The sequence below is a fragment of the Podarcis gaigeae genome (assembly GCF_964106915.1).
Source record: "Podarcis gaigeae genome assembly, chromosome: Z".
NCBI lineage: Eukaryota > Metazoa > Chordata > Lepidosauria > Squamata > Lacertidae > Podarcis > Podarcis gaigeae.
The window spans coordinates 19,968,921-19,983,954 of NC_139691.1; the positions used below are offsets into that span (position 1 = coordinate 19,968,921).

Below are 15,034 nucleotides of genomic sequence, written 5' to 3' on the forward strand. Positions count from 1 at the left end.
AGAGAAGCCAGATTGGCTCCCTCCTTGCTCTCCTTCTGCCAGCAGGTGAAAACCTTCTTGTTCCAACAGGCGTGTGGGAACTGACTGCTTTCAAGGAAAGGACTGGTGCTGTGCTGTTTTTAATTGTGATTTTATGTATGTTTTTAATAGTTACAAAAGTTGAGGCTGTTGAACAGACTTGGGTTAGAACATTGTTTGAGGGGTTTGGTGGGGTCTTTTGTTGCTGTTATTGGTATTAATTTTTTGTTTTAGATATTATTATGATTTATTATTTATGTGGAAATTGTTTCACTTGTGTACTCTTTGATATGCTTTATTTATTGTTTATGACTCCTTTTCTTCTATTTGTAATTATATAAATATGTTCGTGCTGTAAGCTCCTTGAGCATGCTGTGAACTATATGGAAAAGCAGCATACAAATAAAATGATGAAGATAGATAATTCATAGCAATGTTTAATAGAAATAAAAATGTCAACAAATGATAACATGTACTGTTTCTTGCGTTTTTCCCTCGGGTGCTCAAACAGCTTCATTTAATTATTACAACAGTCCTCACAACAGCATTATGAAGTAGGCTGTTTGTTATTACCCCATGTTCATGGCACCTTTTGCCAAGAAATAAAAGGCAGTGGCAGACCTGGCTGTCTCAAATTCTAGTGGAGCCCTGTGCAATGCCAATAGTGCCCAGCCACCCTGCTCTCACCTTCTGTTGGACTTCATAGTTATGGTGCCTGCTCAGCTCCCGGTGTGACCAGACCAGTCACATTCCCCTAGATTGACCTTTGGATAGGGTGGGCACACTTCCAAAGATTTCTGAAGTTTAGGAATCAATATAAAAAGGTAAAGGTACCCCTGCCCATACGGGCCAGTCGTGTCCGACTCTAGGGTTGTGCGCCCATCTCACTTAAGAGGCCGGGGGCCAGCGCTGTCCGAAGACACTTCCGGGTCACGTGGCCAGCGTGACAAGCTGCATCTGGCGAGCCAGCGCAGCACACGGAAACACTGTTTACCTTCCCGCTAGTAAGCGGTCCCTATTTATCTACTTGCACCTGGGGGTGCTTTCAAACTGCTAGGTTGGCAGGTGCTGGGACTGAACGACTGGAGCACACCCCGCCACGGGGATTCGAACCGCCGACCATGCGATCGGCAAGTCCTAGGCGCTGAGGTTTTACCCACAGCGCCACCCGTGTCCCAGGAATCAATATACAATGTGTTTTTTAAGCAGATGTTGGACCTGTCAGGACTTGTTTAGCAGTGATTCCTGCATTTCAGGGCCAGATCCCAGAGACAGGAGAGGTGATCTGAAAACTCCCCCCCCCCCAATGTTTAGCTACCTGTAATGCTCTTTCACATATGGGTGTTTTTTCTGCCACATATGGGTGTTCTGTCTGCTAGGTTAGGGTCAGTTTTAAAGCATTACTCTGGAGCCAAGAGTTAGCCATAAGTGGTCAAGGCCCTGGCTTGGGGGACGGGAATACTGGAAGAAGCAAATGCCTCCATGGTTGTCACCATCCATCATTGAAACTCTCTACTAAGGAGAAGGCAAAGGAAGGGCAGTAATTGGAAGAATGAGGAGTGACAGAGGGAGGGAAGAGGCAGCCTTTGGAGGATCAGTGCTTGGAAGGATGCCCAGATATCAGCACTAATCTGTTCCTCTTTTGTTGGACTTAAAGAGAGCCTTAAAATGGATCCAGTCGCAGCTGACAGGCCCCATATGGATCCCTGCTGGAAACCTCCGCAGCTCAGAATAAAATGTGTCTGGGAGCTTGTGAAGGGGCTTCAGATGGGCAATGTGAAAACCCTCTCCCCTTCACTCCATCTCTTACACACAAACGCACAGAGGCACTTGCAAACATTAATCCAATTATCGATGTGGTATGTTACTTTTTGGCCAGGAGACTGTGTGTCTCTGCAGAACACCATCCTGGTTAATCAGAGATAGAACTGAAGAGTTGGAAGGGACCCAAAGGGTTATCTAGTCCAACTCCCTGCAGTGCTGGACTCCCAAATAAAGCATCTCTGATAGATGGCTATCCAACCTCCATTTAAAAACCTCCAAGGAAGGAGAGTCCAACAACTTCTGGTGTCAATTCCACCATCAAACAGGTCTTATCAAAAAGTTCTTCCTGTTGTTCAATCTGAATCTCCTTTCGGAGATTCTCCCCCCAGGAGAAAACAATTAGGAGGCATCTTCCATGGGACAGCCCTTCAGCTATTTAAAGATGGCTATCATATCACCACAGTTTCCTTTTTTCCAGGCTAAACACACCCAGCTCACTCAACCATAAGGCTTGGCTTCCAGACCTTTGATCATCTTGGTTGTCCTCCTCTGCACATGCTCAGCTTGTCAACATCCTTCTTAAACTGTGGTGCCCAGAAATGAACACAGTATTCCAGGTGTAGTGTGACCAAGGCACAAGAGAGCGGTACTATTACTTCCCTTTATTCTCAACACTAGACTGCAGTTGATGCAGCCTAGAATAGTATTTGCTTTTTTTTCCCTACTGCATCACACTGCGGACTCCTGTTAAGCCTGTGGTCTACTAAGACCACTAGGTTTTTTCATGTGTCCTGCTGGCAAGCTCAGTGTCCCCATCCAATATTTGTCCATTTGGTTATTCCTGCCTAAGTGGAGAATCTTACATCTGTCCCTATTGTAAGCATTGAAGTCTTCAACAGTAGAAACCCATGTTGTAAGAGGTCACCTGCACTTTCACTTGGGCTGTATATCAATTGCATCACACCCCAATCAATTCCTCCAGGGTCTGAGAGCTTTCCAAGTCATTTCACAGCTGTGCCTTTGTGAAAACCTGATCCCACCCACCAAATCAGATCTTATGGCGGGGTGGACTTGGGTAATCTTTCATAAAATGGTGCCCTGTGCGAGGCCCAAATTTGCCCCCCACTTCTCAATCTTCTCAAATATGAATTGTATCAATTTTACACCCCCTCAGCTTGGCACCCTTTTTAGGGAAACAATCCATGCTGCCTTAAATCTGGTGCTGCTTACTGGAAACACGGAAAATCCGAAGAGGGGTTTTTGCTCAACTGATCTTCAATTTAGTGGTGGAGGAAAAGATCATGGATCCAGGGGACTGAATTGGTCCCTGCTGCATCCAAAATATGTTTTATATATTTTAAACTATTGTTGTACATTTTCCTTGATAATTTGATTGTTTTATTTTTTAGTAAACTGCTTTGTGAGGTTTTTTTGTTTTGTTCTGCTATTGGAAACAAGTGGTATATAAATTTTATGAAATAAATAGAAAAAATAAAAGCAATGTTATTTACAGGGATGTGTCACATAGTGGTTAAGAGTGTTAGACAAAGACCCAGAAGATCAGAGTTTGAATGTGCACTCTGCCATGAAGCTCACTGGGTGACGAGCTCAGTCACTTTCTCTCAGGGCTTGTTCACACTTCTGCTTTGTCCCATGCCTAGAAAACCTGGGTCTGTGAGGTTTTCCACTTGACCCATGATTTCTAGGTGTCCAAGCAGTTTTCCCCATACCTTGCTCCTTTCTCTGGGAAAATCCCCTCTTTACTGCTAAATCTGAGCAAATGTCAATATGGAGAAAACCTGAATGGCCATTTGCAGTGCTAAAGAATTGTTTCCCCAGGAGTCTAACCTACCTTGCGGGGTCATTGAGAGCATAAAATGAAGAGGAGAACAAGCCGCTATGTGGCATTTAGGGGGTATGACTCCAGTCAAACAGGTTTTGCAGGTTCCCCTGCAAAGACCTCATGGAAAACACTCTCATTTGCCTCTGGCTTCAGAGGAGATTGTAGCTAAATGTTGGAGCTCAAGCTCCCAAATACTTCGTTGTTCCCTTTTCTTTATCTCAGATTTCTGGAGAAGAAAGAGACTACACTTCTTTGAGCCCCTGAAAGCAAACGGGTGTTTCTTTTCAAATCTCCCTAAGCTGCGTTGGAATGGAAGAACAAAAGGCATCTGACCTGTCTCCATAGCAACCCTCCGATTCCGAATCTTTGTCTCTCCCATGCATTCATCCTGTCTCCATACACACACACTTTCTCATATATATATATATATATATATATATATATATATATATATATATACACACACACACACACACACACACACACACACACACGCATTTGGCTGCATACAGGTCACCAGCCAAAGTGAGCTCATGTTTATTCAGTGCTAGGTCAAGACTGCTGTTCCTTAGCATGTTAGCATGGTTTCGGATTTGTAGTCAGCCCATTTTAGGGGGAAGGAAAGGGCAACTGCTCCTGGCTCAGAGGTCTTCACCGACACAGGGAGCGTGTCTCTCTGTGCCATTGGACAAGCTGGCCTCTGTTTTAGAGTGTGGCTGTCAACTCTTTGAAATGCAGCCTCAGAGGGACACACACAATGGCAGTAAGAACAGCTTTGAATCATAGAAGTGGAAGGTACCCCCAATGGTTATCTAGTCCAGGCATAGGCAAACTCCAGATCTCCAGTTGTTTGGGATTACAATTCCCATCATCCCTGACCACTGGTCCTGATAGCTAGGGATGATGGGAATTGTAGTCCCAAACACCTGGAGGCCGGAGTTTGCCTATGCCTGATCTAGTCCTTTCCCTGCAATGAAACCAAAGAGTCACTTACAGGTGGGCATCCAATCGATGCTTAAAAAGAACAGGACTTCTGCTGCAGAATGAAATGCCACTGTTGGTGCCTCTGTGCTGCTGTTCTGCTTATTTTCAGAATTTAAAATCATAAAATTGTAGATGTGGGAAGGATCCCAAGAATCATGTAGCCCAACACAATGCAATGCAGGAATCATAGCTGAGGGATCTGAAAGAGGACCACCCAACCTCTGCTTTAAAACCTCCAACAAAGGCGAGTCCACCAGCTTCCAGAGGAGTCCATTCTACTGCCGAACAGCTCTTACCCTCAGAAACTTCTTCCTGGTATGTAGTCAGAATCTCCTTTCTTGTAACTTGAAGCCATGGGTCCTGCCCTCCGCAGAAGCAGAAAACAGGGTTGCTCCATCTCCCATGTGACAGCCCTTCTGTATTTGAAGATGGCTCTCATACCACCTCTCTGTATCCTCTTTTCCATATCATTATTTTCTTTGAAATTCACTGATTCTACAATGGATGTCAAAAACAATTGACAATTAATGAGACTACAAAAACATAAAAAGATGGTTGGGTCCCAGGCCTGCTTCTGGACCACTGGGTCCTGGGTATTTATACCAGCTCCCCACACCTAGCCTCACAGCATCCCTGCACATGGTGAGGATAAAGGTGGAGGGACCTACATCAGTTCTTTGCCTCCAGCTGGGAATATATTTCATTCTGGATGTCATGACAAAAACAACCCAGACCATCTCATTTTTCATCCTTTGCCCTTCAACCTTCCCTCCTCCATAGAAATTCCAAAATCAGCAGTTTTCCAAACCTCCCTGTGGGTCTTATGGTGACACAGTGTGTCCTCTCTGCTGAATTGCTGGTCAGACTCCCGTCACTCCTTGACTCGATGTACATACCTTCTTCTGTTGAGCTGAAAGCATATGAGAACAACAGAGAGAAGAATATGCCAAAGAGAGTTGGCGCCTGATTATCCACCAACGGAAATATGATGTCCTCAATGGAAATTAAATCCTTTGGATTACCATGGAATTCCTGATGGGAGGCACTTTGCCTCAAAAAGGACATTGTATAGTTTGAAGCTGTTCAGAAAAGGGCAACCAGAGTGATCAAGGGAATGGAGCTACCACTCTGCAAAGGAGGCCCAGTACTGAGTTAGTTGTGCAGACATGACTGGGATGTCATTACAGTGGTACCTCAGGTTAAGTACTTAATTCGTTCTGGAGCTCTGTTCTTAACCAGAAACTGTTCTTAACCCGAAGCACCACTTTAGCTAATGGGGCCTCCTGCTGCTGCCGATTTTTGTGCTTATCCTGAAGCAAAGTTCGTAACCTGAAGCACTATTTCTGGGTTAGCGGAGTGTGTAACCTGAAGCGTATGTAACCTGAAGCGTATGTAACCCGAGGTACCACTGTAATGAATATGCTTCTTGCTCTGATGCCTCTGGAACATGGTTGTAGGACTTAGGCTGGAAGAAGATGGAGAGGCTGAAACAGACTAGTCCATAAGGCTAGTGCCATACTGAAGGAGCCCTAGGTCTTTGTCTCAAGAAAAGTTTCAGGGCATGGGGGCATACCCTCCAAGTGCCCCGATTTTCCAGGGACATTTCAAAAGCCATCCAGGAATGTCCATATTTCCTCCACCAGTGCCGCTGCTGCCTAGCTTGGGCAGGAGGATAAGCCAGCACTTGCCTTGAGCGACAGCAGTAGTGGTGGTGGCAGCTGCAAGGGCGCATCCTGTTGCATTGCCACTGCATCTCCATGTCCTCTCTCTGGCCACTACTTCCTATGGGCAGCTTGTAGTGGCTGCTGGAGAGGGATGAAGAGGAGGAGGAGAGGATGCAGCTCTGAGGGGCAGGCAGAGGGCAGGGCTCCCTGGGCAGGAAGAAAGGGGGAATGGAATGAAGCGGAGCACAAGGAGTCTTGATTTAAATAATAGTAATGCTTTGTGTGTCTGCATCTAATCTTGGCCCCTTTTCTAAAGTTTATTCATTTGTGATTTATTTATTTGTGTGTGTTTTTCTTTTTGTAAATCTACCAAATAATACATTAAATAAAATCAGGGTTGAGGGTTGTTGTTTTTTCAGGATGGTGGAGGTCGTGGGTGCTGTGCCCCACTGGTGCAGTGGGGGTGGCACTTGCCCTCCTTTTGATAGCAAATGCTCTGTGGGGAGATAGGATAAAAATGTGGGGTCATGGAGGGTCTGTGGCAGGGGACTGAGAAGTGTTCCTATTTTCATCTGAGGAATGTTGCATGGTATGTAGGAGTGACTTGGGTTTTGTTTCTGGAGTGGCTGTATCAGTTCTGGACTTAAATCTGGGAGACCAAGGTTCAAACCTCAACTTGTCCAGGAAGCTCACTAGATGACCTTGGGACAGTCGGTGTCTCTCTCAGCCTAACCTACTCTTGTGGTTGTCGGGAGATAAAATGGGAAGGAGAACCATGTAGTTCCTTGGAGAAAAGGTGTGAGTATATAAAATAAAAATTAAAAATCTGAATAGGTCATGAAGTACAAGTGACCATTGATGATTTCCCCCACCACCTTCATTGAGACTGCTTCCGAGAAATTACAGAGAGAAGCTCTTTTGTGAGAGGTATTTTTTCCCTTGGAATCAACAGCTGGTTCCTATCGGGCAGTTTGCCATTGCAAGAGGTCAGAGAGATTTCGGGAGGGGGAAGCTGGAGGAGGGGGCGAGAAGGCCATAATGAGGAGGACGGAGACAGAGGATGAAAGGCCTGTCAACGGGCAGGGTGGAACTGAACCTGGAGGACACCCCAGTGGGAGCCTTTGAAGACGCTCTCTATAAGGTGCCCTCTTTTAAACATCAGACTGCACTGCTGAAGGGAAGGCCGTGGCGGGGGGCGGGGGGCTCACTTTCCTTCTGACAGCTTATAGGGGCTGGGAAGCCCCCTGCTAAAAGCTGCCCTGCCCCTCTGTTAAGGGCCTCCTGCAGGCTACTTCTCTGCAGGCTTCGGCCTACGTCCCTCCCTTTCTGGTTCCTGTCGGAAGCTAAAGGGGGTTGATATCATTTACGGGGGGGGGGGAGGGGGAGGCAGGAGGCAGCCACCCTCGGAAATCAGCCACGGGGCAGTCCCGCTTCCTGTGGAAAATCAAAAGGCTGAGTGGGGCTGCAACAGGATCTCTTGGCAGCCTTTAGGGTCACTTGGCCAAAGACAGAGAGAGCTGTGGCACACAGAGGGGTCTTTGGAATATGCCTCCGCCCACTATCTTGGGGATGGAAATTGCACAAAAACAGGAGCTGGACTGGTGGAGCGTCTCAGAGCCTGGCTTATGATGTTTCTGGCTGTGGAAAATACAGTATAAGTATTTCTGGGGCTGGGAGTTCCCTTGGTAGCATTAGGCAAACCACATGTAGGAACCAAAGAACAGCATTCTCTTCTCACAGGCATCAACCAGATGCCCCAAAGAGAAAGACACGAGCAGGACCTGAGCTTTTTGATAGAACAGTGTTAAATTGGTTAAAGCTGTCTGCATTGCAATAATAATTCCTAAATGCTCAAGGACAAGATGTAGCAACTCCCCTATGAAGAAAGGTTGCAGCATTTTGGACATTTCAGAGAAAGGGGGAGGAAGAGGCAATATGCTAGAAGTTTATAAAATTATTCATGGCCTGGAAAAAATGGATAGATAAAATATTTTTTCTTTCTATCTCATGACACTCATGGCACTATCATTATCTTTACTGTATGTATGTATGTATGTATGTATGTATGTATTTCAATCCTCCCCCCTAAATTCCCAGGGTGGGTTACAGCATTTAAAACGTTATTAAATCGCTGGACATTTGATGAAGCAAAATGTTGGAAGGTTCAGGACAGATAAAAGAAAGTTCTTCATGCAGTGCATGGTCAAACTGAGGAACTCTCTCTTCCAGGAAGCAGTGAGGGCCACCAACTTGGATGGCATTAAACGGGATTAAACAAATCCATGGACAAGAGGGCAATTGATGGCTTCTAGCCAGAATGGTTATGCTTTGCCTCCACAATTAATGGCAGCAATGTTTCTGAATACCACTTGCTGGAAAGCAAAATAAGGAAGAGGTCTCTTGTGCTTGAATCCTGCTTGCAGGCTTCCACTTGAAGCATGTGCTTGGCCACTTCAAGAAGAGGATGCTGAGCTAGATAGGCCCTTGGCCGGATCCAGCAGATCTCTTCTAAATTTCTTATAATGGAGGGAGTGGTGCTTTTGTTTGCAAAACCTAAACTTTACTCCATTGCAGGCTATTTCCCAATCTTTGCAGGAAACGTCAAACTCTTAATTGTGGTGGCGGCAGCCTCTGCTCTGGGTCTTGTGGGTGGAAATGCAAACTCAGCAGACAGCAGATTTCAAGTTCCTTCAGGTCAATGTTTACATGAACCTTCTCTCCGCCAGAGCCCAGAGTGCTGCTTGTAAACGAAGGAACATCAGCAACTAAGGGCTAGGATGGTGGAAGTATCTGGGGATCTCATCATTGTCAATTTCAATAAATATTCTAAAAAACAGAGAGCGAAAGAAGGAGAAAACCAGTTGTCAAGAAAGGAGATTCCATTTAAGCCCCAGGCAGGGTAAGAGCTCTGAGGGCAAGAGCTGCTCAACGGTGGAATGGACTCACTTGGAAGGTGGTGGGCTCTTCTTCCTTGATAGTTTTCAATCAGAGGTTAGGGGTCCATCCATCAGGGATGCTTTAGCTGTGATTCCTACATTGCAAGGGGGTTGGAATAGATGACCGTTGGAGGACCCTTCCCACTCTACAGTTCTATGATTCTCCCTATAGGTGTGCTCAAAGAGAGATGTCAAGGATGGAAAGCAGAAGGCAGCAACAGCTTAGTCACACCCCACAGGGGTGATCCTGAATATCATGAAACCCAACCCCAAGCTCTTCCTCCTGTGGGATGCTGATATGGACCATGTGACTTGGCAGCTCATTCTCCCATCCAGAGCGTGGTACCCAGTGAAGCATGGTTGTGTCATGGCAATGAAGGTCTAGCACTACCAAGTGAAACGTCAAGCAATAAAAAAAATGTATTTTAGACCCCAAATCTCAAAGGCACTCGGTAGAACTCACGGATATCTAACAAAGCTGAATGTTGGAAGATTTGGTACAGATAAAAAAACACTTCTTCATACAGCATGGTGTTAAACTATGGAACTTGCTGTCACAGGAGGAAGCAGTGGCCACCAACTTGGATAGCTTTGAAAGAACAAATTCATGGAGGACAAGGTTTTTCACGGCTACCAGCCTGGATGGCTCCATCATAGTCAGAGGTAGGAATGCTTCTGAACACCAGTTGCTGGAAGCCACAGGAGAGTTGCTCTTGTGCTTGGGACCTGCTTGTGGGCTCCCCTTATGTCTTTATTGATACTCCAGCTCAGAATGGAAAATCACAGATGAAAAGGAAGGGCCGATGGGGAAGGGGAGTTCAAAATAACTCCTGTTTCATTTACCTCTGCCTTTCCCCTCCATTCTCGATTTGTTTGGTTTTGTATTAAGATCTGCAGGTGTCTGGTGCGCAACAGTGGATTGGAAAATTGAATGTGATATTAATTTAATTAAAAACTGCCCTCTCTGTGTTAATCTTCTTGTCAAGTTTTAATTAAGTGCTGATAAAGGCTCAGCATGGTAGAAAGCAAGGGGGGGGGGCGGTTTGTCTGTGTATGGATGTTTTCCAATTTTTCTTTCTGGGAGCCAAGTAGGCCTACAGCCTCTGGGGATGGGGTGGGGTGGGGTGGGGGTGCTAGCTAGGGGAATGTTTAACTGCTAATGAGTCCCATAAGGTGAGGGAGACTGAGTGGGGAGGGTGGGGCGGAACCAGCCGAACAGCATGAAAAGCTATGCCTTCTTCCTGCTAAAAGCTTCTGAACATCAGCAAATTTAAGTGGCTGTCATTTGAGGGGCTCTGCTGCTGTGGAGGTTTTTAAGTAGAGGTTGGATGGTCATCTGTCAATAACACTTTAGCTGTGCTTCCTGCATTGCAGGGGGCTGGACTAGATGGCCCTTGGTGTACCTTCCAACCCTATAATTGTATAATTCTATGATCACAGTGTTGCCATTCTGAGGGCTGTCCATACAGACAAACAAACAAGGAATTTCAGATGGAACCTACCCCCACTCCAAAAGCCTGCTGACAGACAACCTTTGAATTTCCCTTTCAGAAGTGCCCTGGGGAGAAAACCACTTTGCATTTTATGTGAAATTCTGGAGTGTTTCAGCCATGCCTCCTTGCTGACTCTTTGGGACTTATTATGTCTATCAACGTGACAATCCTGCGCACCAGCCCTGAGCATCACTCATTATGTCTAGATTTGGCTGGCAGCAAAGGAAGACTCTCAAAATACAATAAACAGGCTGTGCAGCGATGTAGCCCAGTGGGAACGTAAGAACATAAGAAAAGCCTGCTGGATTACTATTCAGTTTGTTTGTTTGCTTGCTTGTTTCCTGAAATGTATACACCACTTGATTGTAAAAAAAAAAAAGACAAAAAACAACCACCACCCTCAAATCAGTTTATAAAAGGATAAAAGAGGAAAATCAAGAGAAAATTACAGCAGTACTTTCAAACATACAAAAGTTAAAATTCTGTTCATACCAGACAAAGCAAGCATCCCGCATAGTTAAACTATGGAACTCACCCACATAGGAGGTGGTTGTGACTTCCAACTTGGATGGTTTAAAATAAGATTGGACAAATTCCTGGAGGAGGAGAAGGCTATTGATGGCTACTAGCCATGATGGCTCTGTTCTGTTCTCCACAGCTGAAGGTATTCATGCTTCTGAATGCCAGTTGCCGGAAGACGCTGGAGGGGAAATAGCTCTTGTGCTCAGGCTCTATTTGCAGGTTTCCCATAGGCATCTGAGTGGCCACTGTGAGAAAAGGGTGCTGGACTTCAGGCCATTGGCCTGATCCAACAGTGCTCCCATTATGATGTTCTTATGGTCTTAATTGTTTCACCATGGAATACCTGTTGCCCGCCTTGGTCTCAGAGGATAAAAAGACTTAATACCAAAATGATGAATTCTTCAAAGGACCAGGAGATAATGCCACGTCATGTGGACAGTATTTTTGTCCAATTCCACCCCAACATGTCTAGGGAAAAATGTGCTCCACCCACTAGCCAACACAGCCATTTTAATGGTTGCAACATTGCTGCAAAATTAGGAGCATTTGCAGCCTTTCTGTTTGTCTGCAATCTTTCATGAAGTTCATAGAATTGTAGAGCTTAAAGGGTCCCCCAGGGTCATCTAGTTCAACCCCCTGCATTGCAAGAATCACAACACTTCCAACATTTCACAACTTTTAGCTCACTTCAGCTTCAAAAGCTGATTTACCCCTTGAATGTGCAAACAAACGGGGAGCAGATGTGCCTTTGGAGGTTATTTTCCCAAGATAATTAATCACAAAACCCATTTATTGTTTTTTTAAAAAAGGAGGAGGAAGAATAACACAGAGAATCCGTGCAAGAAATTCTAGGAAGTATTTCTAGAAGCAAGGTGGAGAGAGCATTTTTTTTTTATCTAAGCAGCCTTTGATCTCTTGAAAGTTAACAAAATGTAAAATGTGGAAAAGTCTTGTAATGTAGGAAAGCAACAAGCAAATTTTCAGGAGACAGTAAAATGCAGGGTTGATTGTGCATGTCTTGCAGCTGAGTGGTCAGGCTGGGCCAGAACTATATAGCATTTTCCCTCTGTGTACAATTTCCCGATTGCTAGGTAACTGGGGATGGGTTTCTGTTCCTAGCAAAATTGAAACAATCCATCTTGCCTTCCGCTAAAAAAAATAATGTTTCTTCACTACAGAAAGGGCAGCATGGCTACAGCCTGAGCTCTCATTCCACACTGTATTCAAATAAGTGGAGATGTAGAATCAAAGAACAGCAGAGTTGGAAGGAACTCCAAGGGTCATCTAGTACAACCACCTCCAATGCAGGAATCACAGTGAAAGAATCCCTGCCGGATGGAGTGCCACCCAATCTCTGCTTAAAAACCAACAGAGGAGGAATAATCCCCTTGAAAGGTAGTCTGTTCCACTGCCAAATGGCTCTTACTGCCAGAATGTTATTCCTAATGTTAGTCAGAATCTCTGTTCTTGTCATTTGAATCCTTTTTTTTTTAATCCTCCTCTCCAGAACAGCAGAAATCAAGCTTGCTCCTTCTTTCATGTGACAGCCCTTCAGATACAGTGGTACCTTGGGTTAAGTACTTAATTCGTTCCGGAAGTCTGTACTTAACCTAAAACTGTTCTTAACCTGAAGCACCACTTTAGCTAATGAGGCCTCCCACTGCCGCCGCGCCGCCGCAGCGCAATTTCTGTTCTCATCCTGAAGCAAAGTTCTTAATCTGAAGCACTATTTCTGGGTTAGCGGAGTCTGTAACCTGAAGCGTATGTAACCTGAAGCGTATGTAACCTGAAGCGTATGTAACCTGAGGTACCACTGTACTGTATTTGAAATAGCTGTCATGTCACCTCTCAGTCTCCTCTCCTCTAGGGTAAACATACCCAACAAGCTCAACCATTCCTTGTAAGATTTGGTTTCCCCACCCTTTATAGTCTTGGTCTCCTCCCTCTGCCCCTCTTCCAGCTTGTCCATATCTTCCTTAAACTGTGGCGTCCAGAACTGGATAGAGGACTCCACATTTGGCCTGACCAAGGCAGAATCAAAATGATATTATGACTTCCCTTGACCTGGACACTGGACTTCTGTTGATGCAGTCTAGAATAGCATTAGCCATTTCTGCTGCCGCATCACACTGTTGACTGTTAAGTTTGTGATATATGAAGACGGTTAAACTGTGAAGCTTAACACTATTTATTTATTTCAGAAAAACTGTACACTGCTTGATTGTAAAAACAAAACAAAACTTCTCAAAGATAAAACAATAAAATCATAAAATTCACAAACCTACTTTAAAACATAAAAAAGTTAAAAGACTAAAACAGATTAAAATCGTAAACATCTGGGTAGGCTTGTCTAAACAGGAATGTTTTTAGCAGGCACCAAAAAGGCGCCTTCTTGATCTCAATATACAGGGAGTTCTAAAGTCTGTAGGTGCTGCTGCACTAAATGATCCAAGTTCTTACAAATGTGGAACAGGTATTATGTGACACCTGTGGCAATGCCAATTCTGCTGATCAAATTGGTAGAGTGGACACATGTGAGGGAAGGTGATCTTGAAGGCAAACTTGTCCCAATACGTTAAGGGCTTTACATATACTAATAATAACACATTGAACTTGACCCAATAGCAGATATCTGAGTGCATGTGTTATATGTTGACAAGTGTTGCAGTGATTGTTTTGCAGCATTCTGCACAAACTGCAGCTTCCAGATCAGGCGCGAGGGAAGCCCCGCATAGAGCTCATTGCATTAATCCAGTCTTGAAGTAACCAACATACGAACTACCATGAGCGAGGATTTCCTAGTCCAGGAAGTGGTCATAGCTGTCAAGCCAGTCACAGTTGTTAAAAGGCACTTCTAGCCACTGAGGCTACCTGAGCCTCCAGTGACAGAGCTGGATACAGAAGTATCCCCAGACTCTGAACCTGCTCCTTCAGGGGGAGCACAACCCCACCCAGCAGAGGCAACAATTTCCCAGACATGGGAGCTACTCACCCACAGTGCCTCTGTTTTGCAGGATTCAAGCTCAGCTTGTTCTCCTACACACCATCCATTTCACCACTGGGTCTAGGACTAGACAGTGGCCCAGGGACTGCACAGTCTCTTCTGATTCAGATGTTGTTGAGAAACAGAATGTCAACTCTGTGTCACTCAACCATGAATGTAGGATAGGAACCACTGTAATACACTGCTCCCAAATCCCATTCACCAGAGCTGGTTCAGGAGGATACCATGGTCAATGGTATCAAAAGCTGACAAAAGACCAAAAAGCAGGATTAATGCTCTGAAACTTGTGGCCTACCAAAACTCCTAGATCCTTTTCATTTGTTCCCCATCCTATATTTCTGCATCTGATTATATCTGCCTTAGTGGAGATCCTGACATTTGTCCCAACTGAATTTTATTTTTGTTAGTTTGGGCCCAGTTCTCCAATCTGTTAAGGTCATCTTGAATCCCATTTCTGCCTTCCGCTGTATTAGATTCCTGCGAAATACCCCCAAAGCAACATGAATCCAAAGATGGGGAGAAGGCATAGAGTTCAGCAATGAGGAATACTCTTTTCCCAGGGAACTTTGTGAATTCAGTCCTTTGCATCTGTCATTCAATCAATCTCTAGGGATCTGATTGACTTTCACTTCCGTTGCAAGAGAAAATGGACAGGTTTGGGCTATCGAAGGCCTCCTTCAGAACAAGGCAGCTTCGTAGGTCAAAAGGTAGAATCTGTAATAAAGGAATCTCAGTTCTTCTAAAAAGTTCTTCTAAAATAATTTGAAATTTTGACAAGGACTAGAACTCCAAATTATGTGTTATTT

At 44.8% G+C, this 15,034-nt stretch overlaps 1 long non-coding RNA gene across 1 annotated transcript; it reads left to right on the forward strand.

Moving 5' to 3' along the window:
- Positions 1-9,476: 9,476 nt before the first annotated feature.
- LOC310836852 lies at positions 9,477-14,805 on the forward strand. Its single transcript, XR_014560268.1, has 3 exons — positions 9,477-9,872; positions 12,403-12,619; positions 14,702-14,805. It is a non-coding gene; the product is annotated as an uncharacterized lncRNA (long non-coding RNA).
- The last annotated feature ends 229 nt before the right edge of the window (positions 14,806-15,034 follow it).